Source organism: Sminthopsis crassicaudata, chromosome 5 (genome assembly GCF_048593235.1).
Source record: "Sminthopsis crassicaudata isolate SCR6 chromosome 5, ASM4859323v1, whole genome shotgun sequence".
NCBI lineage: Eukaryota > Metazoa > Chordata > Mammalia > Dasyuromorphia > Dasyuridae > Sminthopsis > Sminthopsis crassicaudata.
In genome coordinates this window covers 22,925,328-22,938,104 of record NC_133621.1, presented here as the reverse complement: position 1 = coordinate 22,938,104, position 12,777 = coordinate 22,925,328, and the positions used below count along the sequence as shown (strand labels likewise).

Below are 12,777 nucleotides of genomic sequence, written 5' to 3'. Positions count from 1 at the left end.
GCCCAGAATGGATAGAATAATAATCGGGAGAAGTGAGGATTACTCCCCTTTCCTGGGACTAGAAAAGACAGAACCAAACAGACCAAGAGCTGACAGCCAAGTGGAGTGCAAAGGAAAAAGCACCTCCCTTTATACTCAATCAGCAATGAATTCACACCCCAGGGCTTTAGGCAAATCAGGGAACCTCCAGGGTTTTAATTCATCTCATCTCCAGGGGAGAGAAGGCTCCAAGGCCTAGGGTCAGAGCAACCATCCAATAAGGAAAGGGAGAGTAGGGGAGAGTCCATTTAGGCTCCCAGTTGCCCTGGAGGACTTTCAATTCACTAGGCCAGGATTAAATCAATGATCATTGAGGGCAATTTCCAGGCAGTCAGGGAAAAAGGAAGTTAACCAAGAATGAGAGGGGAGTGTAAAAGAGAGAGTGAAAGGAGGGCTGGGATGGGGTGTATAGAACAGACAGGTTTTGCTGGTGCGGGAAGAGTAAACAGGGCAGAAGATAGAAAAAAGCAAACTTCAGTTTTGCTTTTTTGGAGACTTTTGATGTCCTCATCAAGAAGAGCAAGAAGCTTAGGGAGGTGGTTAAGTCTCCCAGAGTGTCTCCAGACAGACTAGATGACTCTGTGGGGACCATGATGGAAAGGGGAATGCAAGCTGAAGTGGAAGAGATCGCATCTAATTCAAATTCTAAAACACAGTCTGAGGAGCAAAATGAATATTGATGACGCCCCTCTCTCCCCTAAAAAAGATCCTCTTATTCACCGAGAATGTTAATCTATGATTGATAGAGCACTATTTTGTATGATTTTACGTTTACCAGATGATTCATCAATTTATTACAATGATACCTAAATTAGAATTTAATATTAAATAACCCCTAATATTAATAGAGCTGGTTAGCATAACGGACAGCCCTCACTACTCCCCTCTTAGATCAGTGCCTTGTCATGGCGAAGGGGTGCGCATACGAGCTATGCCAGGTACCCAAGATGGACAGGTCACAGTGGAGAGGTCAGACAAAAGGTTATCCAAGTGAGAAGGAAATGAGAAAGCACTCCTGGATCTTTGCTAAGAAAACTCCAGGACAGTATTAGATGATGAAAGAGATGACACTGGAAGATGAACCCCTGGAATCGGAAGGTGTCCAACCGTGGGGAAGAGCTCTAGTACTGATGAAGCTTCTGGGCCAAAACCAAAAGGAAGCTCAGCTGCAGATGTGTTTGCAAAGAACCTGGAATGTCAGATCTAGGAAGCAAGATAAACTGGATGTGGTCAAACAGGAAAGTTTAAACATCAACAACCTGGGTGTCAGTGAACTTAAGTGGATGTGACAGGGGAACCCTGAAAGTGTCCTTCTTGACCTTTAGGGTGAGCCCTGAAACTCTCCTGCAAGGACCCACCCTTGGGGCAGTTAAGGGGTCTCATCAAGATTGGCCCAGGACCCCTTCCTACTTAGCTCAAACTTAAGTAGTCTCATTTAGCTGGAGATCTAGATTTCTATGGAATCCTATTGAGCTGAAAATTGGCTCAAGACCACTCCCAGCAAGTGGTCTCACCTGGTCTGGGGGCAATGACAACACTGCTGGAATCTCATTCAACTGAAACCTCAGTTTCAGATTCCTTATAAAAAAGGGCAACTTGGGGCTCATTTCTTTGCAAAGGCTAAAAGCAGGAGCCATGCCATGCCAAGGGACCTCTCCTTGGGAGTAGCTGCCTGCGAAGACCCCTGCCCGCTGAGAAGACACCCTTTTCTCTCTGCCTGGATTCCTCTGCTAGACCTTTACTTCTCTGTCAGGACCTTGCCACTGAGAAAGTCAGCTTCCTAGCAAAAGCTGACTTCTCAGTGCCAATAAACTTCTTTTTGCCAGTCTAACTTTTCGGGTTTGTGAACTCTTTCACATGCTACCTGCGCCGACCAGAAGGGGTTCCCACAACTCTCTGCCCTGTGTCTAACCTCATCAGATGGGAACGGGGAAATTAAATTCTGGTGATCACTACATTTATACCTGTGGGCAAGAATCCCTTAGAAGAAATAAAACAGCTCTCATAGTCAATAAAAGGGTAAGAAAAGCAGGCCTGGGGAAGAATCTAAAAAATGACCAATGAGAATCTATCTGAATTTTAGGCAATTTATTCAACATCACAGTAATTATGAGGTCCTAGGCAGCTAGGTAAGCTTTAGCAGAGAAGATTATAATATTCTTTGAGGCAAGTAGAAAAGAGCTGGGATGGGATCAATTTAGCCTTAACTGGGCTTTTTGTTCAAGTGGACATTTGATTACAGTCCCATCCCAGGTGGAGGTCTCAGGAAACCCCACCTTTATGGAATCCAGTCAGAAAACCAAGTGTCAAATCCTCGAGGTTATATTTCCTCTATAAAAGATCTGCTCACACATTAGATTCTAGCTAACTCTTTTTTAGGATGATTTTAAATCCCTTTTAGGGTTAGGCCACCAGTAATCCCCTTCCCCAGCTAATCCTTTCTGGGGTTAGTCTACTAAACTTCTTTATGAATTTAGCCTGCTGCCTGATGGCATATTCCCCCTTAATGGTGTCTTCCTTCTGATTACTTCTAGGAAACTAAAAACTTATGGATTTAGTCCTCTCTTAACAACATAGTAAAATCTTTGCCCCTTCATTTGGAGGATGTCTACAAATTCTTTTGAGATATGAGACTGGCCCATAACCTCAATATACTTTTGGGGTATCACCTCATACCCCATCTCTTTGGTGGCTTGGTACAGGAAAAGTCTTTTGCACCCTTTGTAACTTCAACGTTTTGGTAGCCCTGTCCAATGATAGTCTGAAAGCCTTTCCTGATTCCCAATAGTAATACAAGTCTACATTCCAATCACTGATGACAAAGAGGTAAAAATTGATCACTTTTATGAAGACCTACATCTTCTAGAAATACCCCCCCAAAATATGTTATATTTATCATAAGAGAATGAAATGCTAAAGCAGGAAGTCAAAAGATAATTGGAATAATAGGCAAATTTGGCTTTGGATTGCAAAATGAAACAAGGCAGAGACTAATATAGAGTTCTGTTAAGATAACATATTAGTCATGGTAAACACTCTTTTTCAGCGACTGACCCTAAAGGCAACCCTACTCATGGATCAAAATTTAACTAAGACCTGGAGCTGACTATGGCTCAGATTGTTATACCAGAGTCTCCTTGAATTGTCCTACCTCAATTATTCTGCCCCAATCCCCAGAGTGCAACAATTATCAAACATAATCAGAATGTTTGATAAGGAGAAAGATAGTAGACATCATGACCCCAGACTCTCTCTACTTATCAGAATGCCTGGTGCCTCCCCCCACCCTGTCAGAACCCGACTAATAGTCCCTTCCCCCCTCCCAGTGCTCTGACTCTACCTCTGCCTTGATCTACCCACTGGTAGCTTGGAGCCGTGTGTGTGTGTGTGTGTGTGTGTGTGTGTGTACTTCATGGGAAGCACACATTGCTGGATGCTTTGGACATCAGCCCTGGGGGCAACTTGCTCCAGCAAAAATCTCTCCTTTTCAAATAAATTATTAAAAACTCTCTAATCTCTATCTTGCCTCAGTTTCTCCGGCATTACAAGATCATAAGCATCTGCGTGCAAAATTCAGACTTAAAGTGAAGAAAGGAAAACCATCAGACCTAAAGTAACATCTCTCATGAATATGAAGTGGAAGCTATGAACACATTTAAGGGATTAGATCTCATAGATGGAGTATCTAAAGAATTGTGGAAAGATTTTGAGTGTTGTACAGGAGGCAGCAGCAGCAACGACAACAACAACAACAACAACAAAAACATTTCAAGGAAAAAGAAAAGCAAGAAAGAAAAATGACTATCTGATGAGGCTTTACAAATAGCTAAGGAAATAAGGAAAAGGAAAGAAAAAGCAGAAAGGAAGCTATACCCAACTAAAAGCAGCATTCCAGATAATAGCAGGGAGACAAAGAGCAACAGAAAGAAATAGAAAACAACAGAATGGGATAAACAAGAGATCTCTTGAAGAAAATCAGAGCCAGAGACTTGGAGCTGATTATGGTTCAGACCACAAGCTTCTCAGTGCAAAATACTAACAATCTCAGATATGCAAACAATTCGATTTTGATGGCAAAAAGTGAAGAAGAATTAAGAAGTCTCTTGAACAGGGTGAAAGAAGAGAGTGTAAAAGCTGGCTTGAATATTAAAACTGACAAACTAAGGTCTTGGCAACTAGTCCTATCACTTCCTGGCAAACAGAGGAAGAAATGGAAGCAGGGTCAGATTTTATATTTCTGGGCTCAAAGATCACCGCAGTCTGCATTCCCACACAATGAATGAATGCAGCCGTGAAATTAAAGATGCTTGCTTCTTGGAAAGAAAGCTGTGGTAAATCTAAAGAAAACACTAAAAAGCAGATAGTACCTTGCCAACAAAAATTCATATAGTCAAAGTCCAGTAGCAATGAAAGTTGGACTATAAAGTATGACTATAAGATTGTGAGAGTTAGACCATAAGGAAAGTGGATCAACACTTTCATATTGTGGTGCTTGAAACTTTTGAGTATCTCAGATAGTAAGGAGATAAAATCGATACTTAAATTAATTTAGACTAGTCATTGGAAGGTCAAATACTGAAGCTGAAGATTAAATACTTTGACTACACAATAAGAAAAGTCTCCTGCAAAAGATTCTGATGATGCAAAAGATAGAAAGCAACTATACTACAACAATACTTAGTCTCATGACATAGTTTTCCATTATTTAAGTCAGGCTTCATATAATATACTTTAAAATGTATTTGCTTATTATTTATAATATATTGAAAAACCACTGAAGTATTGATTAGATTTTTCCAAATTATACAATATTTTAGAATTCTAAATGGAACTTTTACTGAGGGAAGGGCAGAGGAGCTGTTTTTTCAACAACAAAACCTTTACACTGCTGTGTGCTTATGCTCTACGTATGACTAGGAATCCACTGAAATATACATGGATTATATTTTGCTTTAACATGAAAATGGTATAGAAATAGAAGTTATGAGAAGGAACTCCCCTATAACATCAGTGAATCTCAGATTCTGGGAGTTAGGAAGGACCTTATTGGCCTTCTAAGTCCCAGAAAAGAAATTCCCAGTCCAGCAAACTTGACAATTGATCAACTAGCCTTTAACTGAAGACTTATAAGGAGGAGAACATCTCTTTTCATTTCACTTCTTTATAGTTCTGTGTTAGGAAGTTTCTTCAGGCATCCAGCCTAAACTTGCCTTTTTACAGTTGCTAAACAATGCTCTTGATACTCTTCTTTGGGAACCAACAGAGCAAGTCTAGTTCCTGCCTTACAGAGATCATTAAATACTACAAGCCATTTATCTTGTTTCCCCCAGTCTTCTCTAGGTTAAATATGGCAAGTTCCTCTGACCCATTTTCATAGTGCATGGATTCAGGGCCTGTGTTATAGAGGACTGAAATGGACCACAAAGTTTTTACATGAAATTTCAGAACAAATTTCATGTTGCAAGGAACCAGATATTAAAATTTGCATTTTCACTATTCATATAAACCAGGGGTTCTCAAACTTCGCCCGCTGAGCTGAAGTTGTTTATGCGGCCCGCTGGGTTAGGGCAAATGGGCTGAGGGACAGTGAACTGGCCCCTATTTTAAAAGTTTGAGGACCACTGGTATAAACCAATCAAGTCACTAAGAAATGAGATTTATCATGACTGCCAATCAGACTCCTAAATAACCAACAACCTGCTGAGGAAGGATACACAATTCTGGCCATGCACCCAATTTAGAGGGCAAAACCTCAGCAGTCCATGTCTGCATTGTCAGAGTGCAAGGAGCAGTACTAACAAATTCTTCCCCAAAGTTTCTTAGACCCTCCTCTTTCCACTATATACTGTTCTACTTACAGCCACTTACTACTCAGATATGTAGGACCTTTCCTTTTCTAAAAGGAAGACCCCCCCCTTTTCTGGGGAGTGGGAAAAGGGGAGAAGACTGGATTGTATCCAGATTGTATCCCAGATTTCACTGCCTATCTAGGTGAAGAGGAGGGAGCAAGCATTATTAGGCTCCTACAATGTGCCAGGCACTGTATTAAATGTTTCACAAATACTCTATCACTGATTCTTACAATAATCCTCCAAGATAGGTACAAGTATTACTCCCATTTCACAAAAGAGGAAACTAAGGCAAAGAGGTTAAATGACTTATCCAGGGGACTTACCAAAGCCCCAGATTATAATGGGGTATTACTATAAATAGGATTATTACAAATGCATGAGCAGTTATAAAGATGTAGTAAAGTCGATTATCTCCGATAAAAGAGTCAGTTAAGTCTAGTTAAGTGCCTGGGAATTCTAGGCAGGGTAACTTCCTTGGATCATGCAAATTGGGAACTGTTCCTATAATTTTACAGACTTAGAAAGCCGCCTGGGGCATAGAAGTCTAGAGCCAGAATCTGTCAGTAGAGATGTGTTAGAACTCCAAAGTTGAGTTATTATCCTATTTCTCTGACTCCACCACGACTGGAAGGCAATGCAGGATAGAGGTAAGTAATATGGAAAAATTTTATCTTACAAACTAACAGGACTATCTTTTGAACAACCTCCTTAATGTCTTGGGTAACAGCATAAAATGTTTAGTGAAGCTTTAACTGTAAAGAAAAATTTCCGCATGAAATCACAAGTCTGGACAAAACAAAACAAAACAAAACACCATGAAGAGTGGAATAGTACTGATCTTTAGACTACTAACCTCGTAGTACTTATACTCACAAGACATGCCTGAACACAGAACAGCTACTATATTTACAACAGGGTGTGTTGTGAGTTATATCTATCAGGGTGGAGATGAGAGAAAGATAGAAACTATTGTATTAAAAAAAAAAAAAAAGTTGCACCCACTTAGCTCTTCTCCTCCCCCCATGTAGCTGTAGAAAGGGACATACAGTGGCTAAAAAGGAACTACATGGGGCCAAGGAAGAGGAGCTTGGCTGTGTCTAGAAGGGTTCAAAGGACAGTGAAAATTCAGTCTGTCAATGGAAGGCAATTATGGCATTAGGCAGCAGAATAGCTTCTAAGGTCAAACTGGGAAGATAAGTAGAAAAGACTGACAAATATGTGACAAATTGCCATTCTCTTCAATACTGAGAACCTAAAATAGGATTTGTTTTTAACATCTGAGGAGCTCTCAGTTCTGCAAAAGCAGTGTCGCTGAAGGAGTCAGTCTGAACCCAAGTGTGGATTACTGGAGGTACGCTTAACAGGCAGGTGTGACAGAACTAGCAGGGCTCGTTTTTGTTTTTGAGGCCATTGGGGTTAAGTGACTTGCCCAGGGTCACACAGCTAGGAAGTGTTCAGTGTCTGAGACCAGATTTGAACTCGGGTCCTCCTGAATTCAGGGCTGGTGCTCTATCCACTGCGCCACCTAGCTGCTCCCTCCTCAGGCCTTCCAGAACCCGGGAAAAGCTCTTCCTGCCACCATCAAAAAGCATCTAATACCATCTCCTGGAGAACCTGACAATGGTGGAGCCAGTTGCTAGATCACTTGGGGCCTTTCCCGAGTTAGGAAACATCATTATACAGCGGCTGAGGAGGTCACGGACGGTGGCCAGCACAATGCAATCTGTAGCCATAGTCCCTAAATGTGTGGAGGTCAGCAGGCCATTCCGGGCTCAGAGCGCCACCCCGCTTCCGGAGACCCCTGCCCCCCTCGCGCCTCTGGGCAGCTCCCACCCTTTACTCCTCCTCCGTCCTCTTAGGTCCAAACCCCTTAGACAAGTCTTCTCCAGGCTGACAAACGCTCAGTTCCTGGAACCAATCCTGGGACAGCACTCATCTGGCTGCGGCCTTTGTTCTAGATTACCAAAGTCTTTCCCAGAGTACAGAGAGAGGACTGAGCATCCTTCCCCACAGGAGGACCAAGGCTGAGGCCTGGAGAGCACCCCTGGAGGATGGAAGGAGGGGCCTGGACAATGCTGGGGAGGACCAAGGGGGGGACCCCAGACAAACCCATGCCTGTGCGCCCCCCACCCCGAGGGCCTCCCCTCTCTCTGGGTACCACGGGAGGGAGGGACTACCAGCCTGGAAGAGCCCTAGCAGGCTTTCTTTCCGGGAGGGGGGTGGGGAGGACTGGGACAAAGCCCCCGCTTTCAGATGAGACCCAAGGAGACTAGGCAGGGGCTTCTCTTCTCCCCTCCCCTGCTCCCTGACCCACGTTCGGGCCTCAGTTCCCCACAGAACTAGAACTACAAGTTCCCTTCCACATCTAAATCTGGAATGTCACAGAAAGAACAAGGGCTTCTTCCCCGTATCTGCTTTCGGGGATTCGGCGCACCCCAACATTCCTAGCTCCCTCTCTCCCGGGGGAGTTGCCTCAGTAGGAGCTCAGCAGGGGAGGAGTCACGGACCCCCAGTCAGTCCAAGGGCTTCCTGCTTCCTCGTCCGTCAGAGGGAGCCCCCCGAGTCTGCTTGTGCAGCTGACACCCCCATTACAGGATCGGGGGCTCGAGCACCCTGGGCGCGCGACTCTCGCCCACGAACCCCGACAGCCCAGAGGCGCAAACCTGAAGCGCAGCATTAATGCAGGCGGCTGTGGACCGCAGCTTCTACAGCTCAGAGGCTGAAAGGCCAGGATCCAGGCTCCTGCGGGGGGAGGGGGGAGGGCCCCACGATTTCCCCTTCGGCCGGGGGCAGGATGAAGGCGCGGGCGTGCCCGGGCCAGGGAAGGGGCAGAGGAGAGGGAGGGCTCCGCGGCTCTGCGTTCAAGGCTTCGCCATCGCCCCCGAGGACAGGGGTCCCAGCCGGCCCGGCCACCCCCAGCCCGCCCCTTCTCTTCTCGGCCCGGCCCCGCTCACCGTCTCGTCGGCACTTTCGGTTTCCCCGACGTGCGGAACGAGCCGAGAACACCCCGGGTCAGCGGGGTCACGGCGGGCTTCCGGCCTCCGCGGGGCCGCGCCGGCTAAGGCGCCGGCTCGGGCCAGGCCTCGGGCTCTCCGCGTCCATTTCGCCCGGGCCCCTCCCCTGGCCTCGAGGCCTCAGCCCCCCCCGGGTCTGAGTGCGCGGATGCGGCGGGGGAGGGGGAGAGCCTCCGCCGGCGCGGCCCCGCGGAGCACGCCCCCGAGCCGAGCACGAGCGCTCGCGAGCGCGCCCAAGAGTTCTAGAGCGGGGGCTGGACCCGGCGTTCGATCGGCGCGGCCACGAGACGGAGCCGGAAGTGTCGGCTGAGCCTGGGAACGCGAGACCCACTAGGGGGCGGAACGCCAGGAGACGGACTACGAGTCCCGTGAGGCTCCGCGACAGGGGCGGGGAGAGCGGGACTGGGCAGGGGTCATCTGGAGCTCTGGGGGCAGGCGCTCGTGCGTCACTCCTTCACTCCAGTCAGTTAGTGAGTCTGTGGCGGCGGCGAAGGAGGAGGAGCCGCAGAGAGGGGTAAGCGCCGCGGCCGCGGGGGCGGAGCGAGGGACCTCCCCTTTTCTCTCGGAAGGAGTGGGGTCCTACTCTTCCGCACGGTCAGGTGAAGTACCGGGATCCTAAGGCTTCGAATTAGTGCCCCCCCCCCCAGGGGCCGTCTCCCCTTAGAATGGAAGCTCCTGGAGGGCAGGCGCCGCGTGGCCCGGGGTGGCCCGGCGCTCTCTGTGGCCGCCACTAACAATAAAAGCTGGTAACGTGACTAAAAGAAGCTACTCTCGGGACGCAGAGGTGAAAAAAAAAAAAAAAAACAACAACAACAAACCAACAAAACGAGCCGAGGTCCTGCCAGCGCCGAAGCCCGCCCAGCCGCGCCAGGCGGGGGCCGCGGCAGCCCCAGCGGGTGGACGGGTGCGGCCGTGGTCAGGCGGGAAACTTTCTACACTATGTTTACTGCAGAATTATGAGTCATAACAATTATAATTCTATAAAATAGATACAACTATTATGTACAGCAGTAAATGTTTAAATACGTAATGACATATAAACATAGGTGACCATAGATGGCTCCATCTAATATATAAGAACCACACACCTGTGGGTAAAACCTCTCCTTTACGTGTATATAGTTTTTTTTTTTCCTCTCACATTGACAGGAAATTGTTACAAGGGAAAGAATGCGTCTGTTAACAGCCGTTTACCAGTATCCATTAAGCCCCCATGACAAGCTTAGATAGAAGAAAACACTAAGCGTGGATTTCCTGCACCTGGTCAAAGACATTTTCTTTTGTAATTGTAAGGATTCATCATGCAGTTGTTAATTTGTCATGTTCCAGAGACATCTGGTGGACAGGTAAAAGAAACACAATTACAACCAGGATAGGACCAGGTAGAGTCAATTAGGTTCTCGCCTAAACTCTTTTACTTCTGGAACATCCGTTCGGTATGGCCTCTGAATCTTCCGGAAGCCATGTCCTCCTCCAGGAAACCAGGGGGTCGACATGTTGCCAGGGACTTGCCCAGCGGCACACAGCTAGGAAATGGCTCAAGCCGGCTTTGAACTGGGAATTCCCTAGTCCACCACCAGCAGAATACATCTGGAGCATAATAGGTGCTGAATGATTGTTGATGGACTAATGGACATCCAGCCTCTCCCTCCCTGCCTCCCCTCCAAAGATTTCCACTTTTGCCCTCTGTCCAACTGGAAACCTTCCAGATCCTCCCTTCTCTAAGCAAAACATCCCCACTTATTTGGATCAGACCACCCTGTGCCCCCTTTAAAGTTTCTTTGCTTTAATTGATTGAATAGTAAAGAAACATTAAATACTGTTGGAAGAATGAAACTCTAAAATTAGAATTTAAAAGCCTTTTTTTTTTTTTTTTTTTTTTTTTTTTTTTTTTTTTTATCCAGTAGTGACCTTCTCTACCCTTCACCCCTTCCCTGTCAAAAAATTCCTTCTGGAGCCTGCTGTGGAGCCAATGATACTACTTGCAAATTTAGAGCTACCCCTCCTGAGAACCCCAAAATAAACAATTATCTTTGATCTTCAAGTAATTTGTATTGCCTGGAATCTTCAATTCCCCATTTCTTGGGTTAGATCGTGAGCTCCAAATGGATTTTGAAATAAGGGTTCACCTTTCTATCTGAGGAAGCACAATCGGGAAATGATGATACAATCATTAAGATGTGCTTTTAAAAAAAGGAGAGCAAAAGCTTGTTCTGGCCTTGGAAAATTCTGGCTAAACATGCAGAGTCCATTCCACTTACTTTGGGACACTTTGAATTGTTCAAATTTTTTTTTTCCCTCTATGTGGAGCTGTGAGCTTTATGATTTCCCCTTATAGAATTTTCCTAAATCTGCCACAAAGCCAAGGATCAAACACACCCACCCCACTAAATAGCCTTCAAAGATTGCTATGGAGTACATTTTTATGTCTTCTTTCATTCACTTTTAATGTGCTTAGGGCTTTGTCCCCATTCCTTGCTGAGAATGCAAATTCATAAAACAAGTTGGATTAAAATCATTAATGTATATATTTTTTAAATCAGGATTTTAAGATTTTTAATGAGAATTCTTAAAGTAAATAAACTGTATATGTGAAGCCATGGGGGTAGCTCAAGGTATCCACAGCCTGTTCATTGTCCAGTGCAAGACATACCAATCTGGAAAAATACCAAGACTAGTAGGTGTATCTGTTGTCACAAAATCAGCTTTATAGAGAAGGCTCAGACTGTGTTGTTACAGAGAGTGTATACACAAATGACATCACAGACATTAAAAGTCTAAAACAAAATGAGGCTGTTAGAAAATAGAAAGCTGGTAAGCAAACCAGTTCCTTCACTAAGGCAAATATGCCTTCTAATGGAATAAAGACAAAAGTATAGAAAGAAAACCATAGAGCATTTTCATTAATGAGTGTTGACTCAAAAACAATAAGGTACTGGCAAATAGAATCCATTAAAAATATAGCCATTGTGAGCAAGGATTTGTAAATGGAATTTAATATCTGGAAAATAATAAAAATATAATTTAAATAAAACTAACAAGTGCATTATTATATTATTATGTCAGATGCAAAGAAAGCTTTTTATAAAACACAACACTCTAAAAACATAAAATGATATAGGAATATAATTTGAACTACTTTGAATAACAAGTGAATTTTACAGCATAATAGAGAAACATCCACAACAGAAACATTGGGGAGAGGCATTCTGATATTCTAACAGTGGTCCTCAAACTTTTTAAATAGAGGGCCAGTTCACTGTTCCTCAGACTGATGGTGGGCAGGGCTATAGTAAAAACAAAATCTCACACTCTGTTTCTGCCCCTCAGCCCATTTGCCATAACCCTTCAGGCCACATAAATGTCCTCAGCAGGCCGCATCTGGCCTGTGGGCTGTAGATTGAGAACCCCGGTTCTAAAACATAAGATCTTTTATCCTTATCAAATATTCTGATAAAGAGGGAGGGGAGGTTTTGCAGGACTGAGCTTTGAGCTGATTATAAACTGAAGCAGAGAAACTGAGTCAGGACTGGGTCAAGATAATTAGGGAAACTGATTCAGGACAATAAAAGAGAACTGTGGCATAACAATAAGCTATATATTTTATATAATTCTACCTGATATGGTTAGAAAACAAGATAAAAAACGAAGGTTATAAATAATTTAAATAATCATATATAAGCCCCCACAAATCATCTACATTTATATATGATACCACCTATAATTAAAAGAAATGGCAGTATATGAAATTTTTGGAAATTAACAAGACATGTAAACAAAATTCATTTATTGATTATCTGCTATATTTTAAGTATTAGGAACAAAGGCAAAAATAAATCAATCCCTGCCTTCAAGAAGCTTATAGTCAATTG

At 44.5% G+C, this 12,777-nt stretch overlaps 1 protein-coding gene across 5 annotated transcripts in view; it reads right to left on the bottom strand.

Moving 5' to 3' along the window:
- Positions 1-9,120, bottom strand: part of AZI2 (5-azacytidine induced 2) — a 32,664-nt gene extending 23,544 nt beyond the window's left edge. The window contains exon 1 of one of the 5 annotated variants that reach the window (XM_074267896.1): positions 8,846-9,120. The gene's annotated coding sequence lies outside the window, so the exon portion shown is untranslated. Of the gene's footprint in view, positions 1-8,554 lie in introns of all 5 variants that reach the window. The other 4 variants (XM_074267894.1, XM_074267898.1, XM_074267895.1 and 1 more) reach the window with 4 other exon arrangements.
- Between the last annotated feature and the right edge of the window lie 3,657 nt (positions 9,121-12,777).